General features: G+C 37.0%; 1 protein-coding gene across 2 annotated transcripts in view; it reads left to right on the top strand.

Moving 5' to 3' along the window:
- Positions 1 to 13,136, top strand: part of usp (retinoid X receptor ultraspiracle) — a 78,372-nt gene that overhangs the window by 13,483 nt on the left and 51,753 nt on the right. Inside the window, exon 1 of one of the 2 annotated variants that reach the window (XM_085481110.1) lies at positions 12,278 to 12,295. The exons of the other annotated variant lie outside the window; for it this stretch is intronic. The gene's annotated coding sequence lies outside the window, so the exon portion shown is untranslated. Of the gene's footprint in view, positions 1 to 12,277; positions 12,296 to 13,136 lie in introns of those variants that run through there. 2 annotated transcript variants of the gene reach the window in all.

The raw sequence follows: 13,136 nt of genomic DNA, 5'->3' as shown, positions 1-13,136 counted from the left end.
AGAGGCAGCGAGAGAGAAAGAAAGAGAGAGTAAGAGAGAGAGAGAGAGAGAGAGAGAAGAAAGGGTCAAAGGAGGGGAGAGCGAGTGCACGCACAAAGTAGACATATAGGTCAATGTCGGGACACTCCTGTGCACTGTTTAGCACGAGTCACCTACTAACCCACTTGCCTCCTCCTTTTGCGTACCCTGACCAGCGTTACTTTACGTATATCCTCCTGGGCTTTCCGCGGTCGCATCGCATTACATTCCCGGGGTCATTTCGCGAGGTCGGGAGAATTCGCGGATATATGTATATATGCAAATTCTTCGTCTTCGGTGGAAATTATCCGCATTTGCGCAAGCAACACTCCGCGACTATATGCGCGTACTAAAAACGATGACCCGCACTGATAACGCGCTCGTGATAACGATATAATGCATAACATTATGTGCGATATCATCGTGGAAATTATATATATTTACGCCATGACCGTCATTGCGATCGTCCTATTATGTTTTATGAAAAATGAGTAATATATATATATATATATATTACTGATTATTATATATATATATATATATATTATTATATATATATATAAATGAGTAATATATATATATTTTACATTTATATATATATATAATAATCAATAATTCACTAATTTACCGTGTATGATATAATGCATTTTTCCGCAATCGATAGATAAATTATTCGAGACGTCTCTGTTTCTCTGTTTTATTGTCATTGAAGTTACATACACACATCTTTTACTATTATTTATTATCATTAGAATAAATCACTTTTATTGGAATATAATTTTTACGTCAAAATTACGTCGATAAATAGCATAATCCATGTATAAGCCTTGATTTTATTAAAAAAAAAAAAAAAAAAAATAATAATAATAATAATAATAAAAGCTTCTTCGGGCTTCTCGAAGCGCAGTACCGCCGCTTTGTAAATCCATGGTGGAGCCTCCGCGTTCTATTTGTGATACTATTTGTCTTCCGCCCGACGAGATGCAGCGCGGCTGCTGTCCCACTGGATGCACGCAGGTGCATTTCGTTATTCGAGCATTTCCGGAGCGGAAAAATTTCAGCGACGCGAGACGCATAAGTAAAAACAAGAACGCGTCGTCTCCGTAAATCCCGGTCGCGACCCATATTCCATTGCGTTTCCGTCCAACAGGTCCCCTTAACTGCTGCAGTATACTGGCCTGGTTCACCCTCTCCTTTGTGTCCTCTCTTTCTCCTTTTCTATCTTTCTCTCCCGCCGTGATTTATATCTCGTTTGCAAAATTTTCCGCGTCAAAAATATATTAGCACATTTTTCTTGCAATCTCGCGTGAGCGAGATACAGTAGTAATAAATTAGTAATTAACAGTACAAGGTATTTATTATATCAATAAGGGAAATTTAAAAACTAGAAAAAATGTATGTGTGATTATATAAATTTATATTTAAAAAATAATTACATGTGGAGAAAAGATTTTCGCATATATAAAATGAAATTATAATATGCAAATCGTTCATGTACATTTATTTGTGTGCAGATCATTTCGCGAGAGATGATTTAATTAGGAATGAAATTAAGTGGGATGAAAATAATACAGGATTTAATATGTATTTAATAATCCGAATCGAATTCAATAATCGTGTTTCACTTTTTAGATTTCGAATAATACTCGTAAAAAAATATTTTATATAATATATTGTATTATGTGCTTGCGATTTGTAATCAAATCTAGAACAGTTATTAAAATTTTAGATTGAGCTGCAAGGTTCGGAATAATATATTTAAAAATACTTTCTACCGTAAAAATTTAATCTTTTACATTCGAATTTCTAAAATAAAAAATCTTACGATACTTACTACACTTTTACCTACATATCTATATCTACTCCCACAATTTCTCATAAATATTCATAAAAAATTCGAATATACTTGATCCAGGTTTAAATGTACTTGAAAGTACATTTTTTTATCGATATATTTATAGAGAGTTCGAATTTATCTTATCCAGGTTCTACTTGAAAATGTTTTTTTTTTTAAGTAATAAAGTCAGATATTTTTTGTGCAACAAACGTGTTTTAAAATTTCTCTTTAATATTAAAGTTTTCTTTCTTTGCACGTCTTCAGCAGATTCAATTTATTATCGTACCATCATATATAGAGAGTTCGTTATCATGCAAACAAATTCAAATTTACTTGTAAGACTATGTACTTAATCCCATCGCTAGACCGAACAATCTACTTTTGAAAACTAAGAATCGAGTGAATTCCAAGACGATGCTGCCCTGAACGAAAATAGAGCGGAAACGAAAGCTCAACGTGTACAAAATATCCTAGACTCGTTGAATATCTTGCATTCAATTAAGAATAATATTTATCGGGATGTTCGACAAAAGCCTTTTCTTGTCGAGATAAAACTCGTTTTTCCCGCAAGAGCAGTCTCATAGGAAAGCTTAATAACAAATATAAGCGATCTGTGTTCGATCTCAATAAGCGAGGCAATTTTTAGGTATATATGTATAATTTAGACACGCCAATTGCCGCTTGACTTTTATCGCAAGGCGGTCTTTATTCTACGTATATTTATCCGCTAATTAAGGGGAGTGCCCGAGACGAATCAAAGGTAAAATTGATCGTTCCACGTAGTAATCCAGCTCGTTTTACTTGGCAGTAAAACATTGTATGGGTTCGACAGAACGACAAACTTTACGAGAGAGGATGGGTATCGTCGTCATCATTTCTCACGTGTTTACGCCAGTCGCGGTTTTACGTGACGAGGCTTTATTTGCCGATCATGCAGCGCGGGAATGTCAAGGCTGACGTGGCCGAGCGCGCGATGCAATTTCCAACTGAAATGCATCTCGCTTCAAGGGGGTAGAAGGGGTGGGGGAGGGAGAGGGTGAAGCAGCGAGCTTTTCCGCCCGGGAGAGATGGCGGAAAGGGAATCGTGCGCGTGCCCGAAATCGGGTCAAGTGCGGAGTTCCCCGGTAAACGTGAGGCAAAATACGGTGCAAGGACTGCTCCTTGGGTTCTCCTGGATCAGGGTCATATGCCATTTCCCGTACAATAAATCTGTTTTAAAATTTAATTATATAAAATAGGTTGTACCATTTTTCTGTCACAAAAAATTAAAATTAACGAGATCCGTTATGGAAATTAATAGATGGATTCGCAATATATTGTGGGCTTCAAAAAATTTTTTTTTTCTCTTTTACACATATATTTCTATATATTTTATACATTATTCTTTTTACATAGTTATAATACATATCATACATATATATATATATATATATATATATATATATATATATTATATGTGAATATTTTTAAATTATTATACTTATAGCACATAATTATATTATATTATAACACGCTTTTATACTTATCACAAAGTTTGATAAATAACGTTTGTTTTCTTTGTTGCAGGTAAGTTGCACGATATCTGTATTGGTTATCATGCGCACCAGTTTTGCCTCGTTACATGGCGTTATACTTCTTCGTCACGTGAGTAGCTACTTTTGAATGATTTACATATTTTCGTGATTTCTTTAAGACTTCATAATCGTACCAACTCCCTGCTATGTGCAACGATTAATCGGTGGGGTTAAGAAGATTTACTGCGCACAGGTCAATGTAGACGAAAAAGTGCGCTTGATTCACTTCTTTATATATAAGACTAATATAAAGTACCTACCCTATCGTACCAAATATAATTCATATTTTCGTTCCAATTCTCGCGCGATGAAAGAGAGAGAAAAAGCAAATTTTACGTTCAGATTTATTTTTAAACTCTAATGTAAAAACTCTAAACTACTTAATGTAGACGAAAAAGTGCGCTTGATTCACTTCTTTATATATAAGACTAATATAAAGTACCTACCCTATCGTACCAAATATAATTCATATTTTCGTTCCAATTCTCGCGCGATGAAAGAGAGAGAAATAGAAAATTTTACGTTCAGATTTATTTTTAAACTCAGATCATATTTGAAGATTTTTCTTACGTTATGTAATTACACAACGTAACGCTCGGAACGATGATACATTACTTCCATTGTGAGAAACGAGGACATGGTATAAATTTTTTCGAGCTCGCACGTACAGGATGTATCATAAATGTGCTACTTCAAGGATATATTTTACGAAATCGGCAAAAACGTTTATATAAATATATGTCCAAAAAATGATTTTTTAATGGACACTTTTATTTCTCCAGGATGCTTGAATTTTGCTTTGAGAATGAATTATTTTGAGATATGTGAGTTATTTCTAATTTTCTTGTATATATATATATATATTGTTGAAAATAAATAATACATTTTTCATAATTATATCTTAAGCTTCAATTCAAACACGACTATAATGTGAAAACGATTTATTTTTGGACATATATTTATATGAACTTTTTCGCTTATTTCGATGAGTAGAATCCGAAGAAGCGATTCATATTTATGACATATCGACAATTCCGCGTTACCAGTGCCACTAAGAATGCCACCCACTATCTTGAACTCGGTCAAGGTTTGAATCATATGGTCTGTCGGGAACCTACCAGAAGATAAGATAAGAAAGAAAGCGCGCATTATCTGTCCCGTTCGATTGGAAAACTCGGGCATTATTGAGTGGCAATTAAGAAATTGGTGTTCATGAAGTATCTCGACGCAAAAATTCTAGTAAGTGTTATCGGAGCCTATTGTCGTCATTGCTGTCCGAAGGGTTTTACTCGAGATAAATTGGTTCTTCCTGCGAACGATGCATTAATATCGATATAAAAATATCATCCCCTTTATAGGCGATAATTTTGGGCTATAGCTCATAAAAGGAAGCATTTACGATTTTTTATAGTAAGTGCACTTTTTTCAACTGTCTCGCATAAGAAAAAGAAGGATTCAAATAAATATATTGAAATGACTTTTTTTTTGCATTTTGATTAATTATTTGTGCACATCTATGACACCTTTGGCGTCTCAAGGTAATACTTATTACGCAATATAATACAGTAACATACACACACATACGCACGTACACACATACACATATAAATAAGCTAAGAAACATAGGTTTGCATGGAAATAAGCGCGCTGACATTACTTAAAAAAACACAATGAATAACACTTTTTGTATTCGTGTGTTTTCGTAATTAGATGCGTGTCAGTCGCGTGATGAGATCAATTTTGATACTATTTTAATGACATCAAATGCTACCCAAACTCGTGCTAAAATTTATATACTTAAATATTGGTTCTCCTTATTTTTCATGGTTTAATATAAAAGATATATGAAATATATATATATATATATATATATATATATATATATACGTCAAAAATTAACGTGAATTTATAATGCACCGGAAACATTGTTTATATAAAATTCACGCGTTATTCGAATAATTCTTTAAAATTATGCGTCCTAAGAAGAAAGATAGAGAGAGAGGCGACGTGTGATATTATTCGTCGTATCTTCCAAAGTCGCGAGAAAGTCATTCCTCTCGGCAAAATAAACGCGTTCTGGATCAGTCGCGAGGGAAGCCGATTCGGGTGAACGTACTATTTATACATCACCTATAAACACGACACCGCGCGTTTCTCGGCCGTGGAATTTCAGGATCCTCAACAGAATCCGTCGTCGCAATGCAGTGGTCACGTACGTCGTCCTTGACTGCTCTCTCTCTCTCTCTCTGTCTTTCGCTGTTGATTTCTCTTTTCCACTCACGCTCTCATCATCTCTCTCTCTATCTCTGGATGCGGCTTGTTCCTTTCCACACCTACATCCGATTGATCAGCCGTCCTGTCGCTTCTCGTGGATGAGTATTATTTATAGCGTGCCAACTACATACATGCGTGGTAGCGTTAACACGATCGCGTATATACATGAAGCGCGTAGATTTTCGAGGCCGCCGACCGTTCGTTATGGTATAAGACGACTGTTTCTGACAATCATGCGTCTGATAAACGCGCACACGATCGTATACACTCGTACTTTCTGGGAGATTAATTATTCCCAATTCCTCACTTAATCCCGAGCTAGCTCGTCTAGCGCGCCAATTTTGCCTCCTTTAATCCTTCTCCTCGTTTTAATCAGGACTCTAATGTCTTTCGCGATAACGTAACAAAATAAATTGCTCTTATTTTTCTAATTAATATACTTCTCTTCTTTTCCTCTTTGCTCTCTTTCTGTTCTCTCTCGCTCTCGAGATTCTGCGATACTTTCGGTATATTCAAGACTCCGCCGTTCGAACCCAAGTTGAATATCCCTTTCGGTGTTCCCTCTCTGCGAATTCTTTTCTTGTTTTCTCTCTTTTTCTTACCCGAAGTCGCTCATTAGGATTCAGAAAACGATTAGCCCTCCTTCCCTCTACTCTGAAAAAATCGCGAGCTTTCACGGGCGAACAATGACGCGGCTGATTGGCGAACCGCTTTAGAATTAGAGGCTGAATTTTGCATTGTACCAGGCGAGACCAGACGAAACAGCTGCTTTCGTCCGCGCCTCTCTTCCGTCTCCTTCATCCAAACTCGGTTTCGTCTCTCTCTTTTTTTTCGAAGGCCTTCGTCGCTATCGTCGTCTTCGTCGCCTCGAGTAACGTTTCGGTTTCAGCGATTCAGGCTGCTTTTGTGTGCGAGGAGCCTCTAGCATACAGTCGGACGACCGACGAGACACGGTATACATAAATGCAAGAAGTTGAAATCCGCGGAATAAAAAAGTGGAACGATCCTCGCCTGTGCGATCTGACGACCCGAAAGAAGACGGATTCTCTCTGGTGACCCGCTATCAGTAACATCTGTCGCGGTTCATTACGCGAAAATCGCGACTGAAGCGGGATGACCTTCGCTGAGAATTATCGTAGATTTTTTTCAATTTTTTTGGCTCGAAAAAAAATTGTATTTATTTAATTTAAATAATTGCCTTTTTGAAATTTTAAATGACGAATAATTGCCGCGTTATATGGTCTCTCAAGTATCTCTCATCCTTGGCGATCTTTTTTTACAAATGAATTTCCAAGAACGCATCGGAGCATGAAAACTCGTTTATGCATCTCGCAGTAGCGAGACATGCGATATACTCGATACGTATCATAATGCATGAGCTATCTCGTGACGCCGGAAGAAACGTTCCAGCGGAATGACCAGTGGATCGATTCTGTAACTCAAGTGATATCACCGACTTTTCGCACTTTTATCTCACGCGAATTTGCGTGATTCTGTAATGTCGAAGTGAGAATACGATAGATATTTCTAGATTTGCCAGTACAGGAACAAGTATTGTATCGAGAGATAATGAGATGGAATTTTTATTTACACCCACGTAACTAATAACGTGACTTAAAGCAAATCTTAAATCTTAAAGCAAGTGAAATAATTTTTTTGAAAATTTTAAAGCTAACATCTGATCTGCATCTAGATATTGATATAGTAAAAAAAGTTTCAAAATGCTGATTTACGAATAGAATTATACAGATACTTTATTTTACGGATATGTTATAGCATACAAATATTTTGACATATATATTCTATTATTTAAAGAAACTAATATTAATCATCATATTACTGAATTAATTTCTTCAGAAACTATATAGGAAAATAAAGGAGCAAATAAAGAAAATGCTGAACGGAATCGCGCCAACTCACTTTTCACTGCATTTGAGGTACAGAATTAATATATCTGTTATTACTAATCTTAGCCATTCATTGTTCGACGTTTCGGTCAGCAAAAGAATATGAATAAAATTTTCGAAAATAAGGAGAATCACACACCGCAGATGCATTCGAAGCATCGGTTTTCGTGCCGTGAGATTGGTGGAATTTCCGAATTTCGCTTTTGTTGGCGCATTTTTGTGCACGCCAAATGGGCTGTTCTCTGTTCTCTCTTCTAGGGATCGCATAGAATCGACTGGAGAAAACCAGTTCCGAAGAATGTAAACGGAATATCGGCGAGTCCAGTTAACCTTTCCTCGTCCTACTGCTGCGCTTGCAAAAAAAAGCGTTTCTCGTGCATGCAGTCGCGCATCAATCGCGTCTCAAAAATCAGACGTTAATGACTTCAAATGATAATAATAATATATGTGCACGGAATTGAGTTTTTCTTGTTGCGTTAAAGTGTCGAAAAATAGGAATTATTATATTGCTATATCTATTCGTATATAGGAATATATAAGTTTTTCAAGAAATTTATTACACACATTTTACTTTTTTTTAAGCCTTAATTAATCGCCTCCGATCAAAGGCGCGTTATTAGTTACGTGAAATGTAAATGATTCCACCTCATTATTTTGATAAAAAAAATAAATTATTCGAGTTGTTGAATATATTATCATCTTTTATATTTGTCTCATATTTTTAAAATAAGATTCTTCATTAAGAAAATTTAAAGATTCTTGCATATATGCTAAAATATGCCGAAGAAACGAAATTTAAATAGCAAAACCTTTATTTAAAAAAAAAATGTTAAAATGTCCATGATAAAAACCGAAGATCAGTTTAACTTTCGCTACTCGAGTTAACATTTCTCCTCACGATAACGAGCACGCGTAACGCCCAGATAAGAGGCAAGGGTACCCCCATGTTGGGGAGCCAACTTCTCGGAGTGGCCTCGGCGCGAAGACACGGCGTCCCAGAATTTCGTAAAAACAAGGTCGACGCACGCGGAACAACAACTGTCCCGACGTATGCATGTATACACGCGTATAAATATAATGTCGCGCGCGCGCGTATTTATATACGACATGTATACAGTAGTGTGACTTTATATAAAGTCATACGTCATCGACTTTAAGGCGTCAGAATAGCCTTCGATGTTCCTCGCGCGAACACGTAATAAAGTTTAAAGCTGGAAAGACGACTCTCTCGCGCAACATGCACCGCGGAGAGTGCAGAGGCTTACGGCGGCGAGTAGGTGGCTAACCTTGACAACCCTCGCAGAGAGCGAGTTGTACACACGTACACGCGCGTGCACAAACCGTGATGGTGGTGGTGACGGCGGCGGCGGTTGAATGCTAGGGTGTGCGTTTCCTCGCGTGATGGCCGTCGTATAGTATAGATGTGTCGTGATGTGGTTGGTCGACTGGTTTGCCGGCATATGGGCCAAAGGCACACTGGCTTGCCATCGATGCAAAAACCGACGGAACTTCCTCAACCCTCCGCGGTCCCAAGATGCCTTCAAAGTATCATAACACAACACACACGCATACATATGCACATTTGTTCTTTGTATTAATTCAGCCATCGACGCCAAGAGTGTATCTCAGAAAACCTATGCGTGACCAATATTATTACTTGATTGTTGAAAAGTTTTTTTTTTTATTTTTAGAAGGTCGGTATCTTTCGGTAATAAAAAAATTTTTGCACAGAGAGCGGTCAGGGAAATCTGGAAAACCGGGCATTGTCAGGGAATTTTATAAATCTGGAATTGTCAGGGGAAAAATCAGGAAATTTTATTATTTAAGTATCTGGATTTTTTCACATTATTCTACATTTGTCTTAATAATTTGAAATTTTTTATTAAATAAATATAAACTTTTTTTTTGACTCCCGGCACGATAATTTTCTGTGTTGTTAAAAATCGATTCATCTACAGCGTGTTCGTCAATTTATATTTTCATCGTCGTGTTATTTTATTTCAATGTGTTTGATAGAGACAAAACTAAAAAATTGATATGATATAAATAAAAAAGGTGATTATTTAAATAGTTTATAGTGACATGTTTGTTTCGATTATCGTACATAATGCAGATTGTATAAATGATTTAAATTTTTGTTTCAACTTTCGAATCTTTTTATTGTTGACAAAAATATCTCAAGGATTTCATGATGAATTAACATTTAATTAATTTATTATATAGATATATGCAAATTATATATTTGGAAAAAATAATACTAAAAAATCAGGGAAAAAATTAATTTCTGGTCTTGGAAAATCTGAAAAAATCAGGGAATTTTTTTTATTGAGTCTGCTGGACAGCCTGTTGCAGATATCAATAATATTGATACCTAATTCGATAAATAATTAATGTAGGAATAAATCCCATTCTTATAATTGTTAAATTGGAAATATCTGATAAATTCCTCTCTTAACAGAATTCTAAAGATTTTTTTTGAGTATTCTAAAAATAAGATAAGATAAAGATAATAACATTCTTCATTCTTCACTTTTGAATTCTGAGAATTTTTAATTAATGAGTCCACGATTATGCTTATATCCTTCAAGCTCGTTTCTTCAAGCTTGATCATCTCTCGATTTTCTATAGATATATAGTGACTATTTATTCGCCGAGCTATTTTTTATGCAAACACTCTCGCGTCAGCCGGCGTGCGAATACAGGTATCTGTCGGACACGTTGCAGTGGCTTCGAAGCTTTCTCAAAACTCCGAGAGCTGTGCGTCTAGGATGTTGCCATGGCGAATCTATCGATGGTATCGAAACAGGTGCGACGCAGGTTGTTTGCGATGCGGGGTCCATCTGCGGCACAACTCTTCCTGCTTTTTTTTCCCGACAACATTTTCTCGCACGCAATTTTGTGAGACAGAAATAATGCGAGCGAACTCCTTATCGATGTTTATTCGGCTTCTCGTAAACGGCCGGAACTGTGAAGGAAACGATAGATCGAGGGAAATAAACACAGCTGAAAAAATATATACAAGAGTATATACACGATTTCCGAATCTCATTATTAGAAAAATTATTTGCTTTGTAAAAGTATTTAAAATTATTAAATATGTGCTCGGATTATTAAAAAAAAAACATGAACGATATCTGACAAATATAATACAGAATTTATATGTTAAAGAATGTTATCTTTTCTCGTGAAAGCAATGCACATTTCCCTTTTTCATTTTTCTTTTCTATTAAACTATTATTTGTTTTCAATTTGGTTACACGCCATAAATGATCATATTTCTAGAACATCAGAGTCTGTGTGTGTTACAAATTAAAAAAAGAAATGATTATTTATAACTTTCTCTTTTGTAATACAAGTGGGAGTATCTAAGAAAAAAAAAGTATTATATTATATAGTAAGAGAGGATTATTATACGTATTCAGCTCGCTATAGATTTATTTGCACAGCGAGAGTTAGCAAAAGTCCTATTACATGAAATAGCACAATTATTCCAAGTCATTCCGAGTCAGGCCACATAAAATACGCAATACCGACATCTCGTTCGAGCGAACCCGCATCCTACGTCAGAATATAATCCACTAATGGAATAGCATTTCGCAACTGCGGCCGACGCGCAATGATCTTGAAACTTTTTTCGTCTGCAATCGTAATTTTCACGTTTGCTGTACGAATGGTACCCGTATATTCGCGCGTTTATCGCGCCTATAACGAGTTACACGTTGCATATCTAAATATCACGCACGAAGAGCGAACGAGACTCGAGCACGTTTATGATTAGAGTTACGAATAACAAATTAATGTAGAATACTAATCAGTTTAAGATTAAACTCCATCCTAGTTTACTCAATTTATTTTACAATATTTACTTTATAATTATAGATTCAAAAGATTTGTCGATTAGAAAAATTCCAAGAGGGTTCATCGTATCCACGATATTTCTCCGATATCGACCGATTTTTCTATGCGAACCATATCTATATTTCTTATCGATCGTCCAGCTATATTTGCATAATCGCAATTGACTAGATCTCGACGATAATCCGAAGTGTTTGTAAACGATGGTCAAATTTAAAAAATTTCGCGATATCTCTAATCGCACTTTCGCAGAACCGTCTCCTATCGACAAAGGAAAAAAAAAAGCAGTCGTCCCCTCTTTCTCTCCCTCCCTCCCTCTTCTCCACCATCAAATCGAACATTCTTCCACACACATACACGTGGTGACGCGTACACACGCTTGCGCGTACACTTCTTCGCCCGCGCGTCTCTTTGAGTTCCCGGTTTAGCCGCACTTCGGCGGCACAAATTTCGGTCACACCTGGTAGAATCTCCGTGCACAAGAGGAAGAGGAGAGAGAGAGAGAGAGAGAGAGAAAGAGAGGGCACGGAGTGCTCTCGGAGCGCACGCTCGACATTGCACAGCGCGCCTTGCAAGTTCTCCTCTCTCGCGCCTGTCATTTTCCCCCACCACCTTCGCGCTTCCACCACTCCGCACTCACGACGTGGCGGCTCCTTGATGTTCGGGCGGAGAGCGCGGGAGGGGAGGGAGGATCGAGGGAGGGGACGCGGTCGACTCTCCCGTTTCGGCCGTGCACTAGAACTTGACTCCTAAGTTCTCCACAGTGGCGGCGCAAGCTCTATCGGCGGCTTCTTTCCGCTCGCTGTTTCGTCCCTCTCTGTTTTGTCCGGGTAATCTTCTCTTTATTTCACTCTCTCTCTCTCTCTATCCGTCTCTTCGTCCTTTTCCGTCCATCGACGCGGCGCAACGAGACGAGAACGCGAAACCTGCGAAACCTCGAGCTGTGAGATTGTGTGATTTCCATCATCATCGTCTCGTTGTTATTATCTATGTTTACGCGATGATCGGCGAGTTACGTCGAACGAATAATTTCGCACTCGCGTAAATCCATCGAGAGTTCTTGGATTTCGCGCCGGATTATTTTCTCGTTCCATTTTATTCCATCAGCTGGAATCTTTCTGCAGAGTTGCGCTCAAGTCATTTAGATCCTCTGTTATTGCTCGGGATAATAATTGTTGCGGTTTCGTACCAATGAGTTGTATACATCCGCGGCAGTAAAATATAAGGAACTCGAATAAGTTTCGCCTCTAATATCGGCACTTTCAAGTATTAGAGAAAGAGAGAGAGAATGCGAGAGATATCCATAATTTACATAATAGAAATTAGTCTCTTTGCGCATGGAAATTTATTCCGCAAAATTCTCGCATACATATATCTTCAAAAATCAGACTATATCATTAAGATTTTTCTTATTCCATCACTGGAACAAAAATTTTGTTGGATTAACAAAAATTCTTGTTTGTGCAACAAATCAGTTTGTTGGTGCAAACAAGATATTTGTTGTATTAAAAGGAACTCTGGTAGATTCAACCAGAACTCCGTTTCGTCCATTTTCGAATAGAATTTTTCTTAATCCAACAAAATTTTATTGGATTAACAAAAAATTCTTGTTTGTGCAACAAATCAGTTTGTTGGTGCAAACAAGATATTTGTTGTATTAAAAGGAATTCT

The sequence above is a fragment of the Nylanderia fulva genome, unplaced genomic scaffold (assembly GCF_048542155.1).
Source record: "Nylanderia fulva isolate GAGA-0341 unplaced genomic scaffold, ASM4854215v1 Scaffold17, whole genome shotgun sequence".
Classification (NCBI taxonomy): domain Eukaryota; kingdom Metazoa; phylum Arthropoda; class Insecta; order Hymenoptera; family Formicidae; genus Nylanderia; species Nylanderia fulva.
Note: the sequence above shows the minus strand (reverse complement) of the source record. Positions and strands in the feature narration are given on the sequence as shown.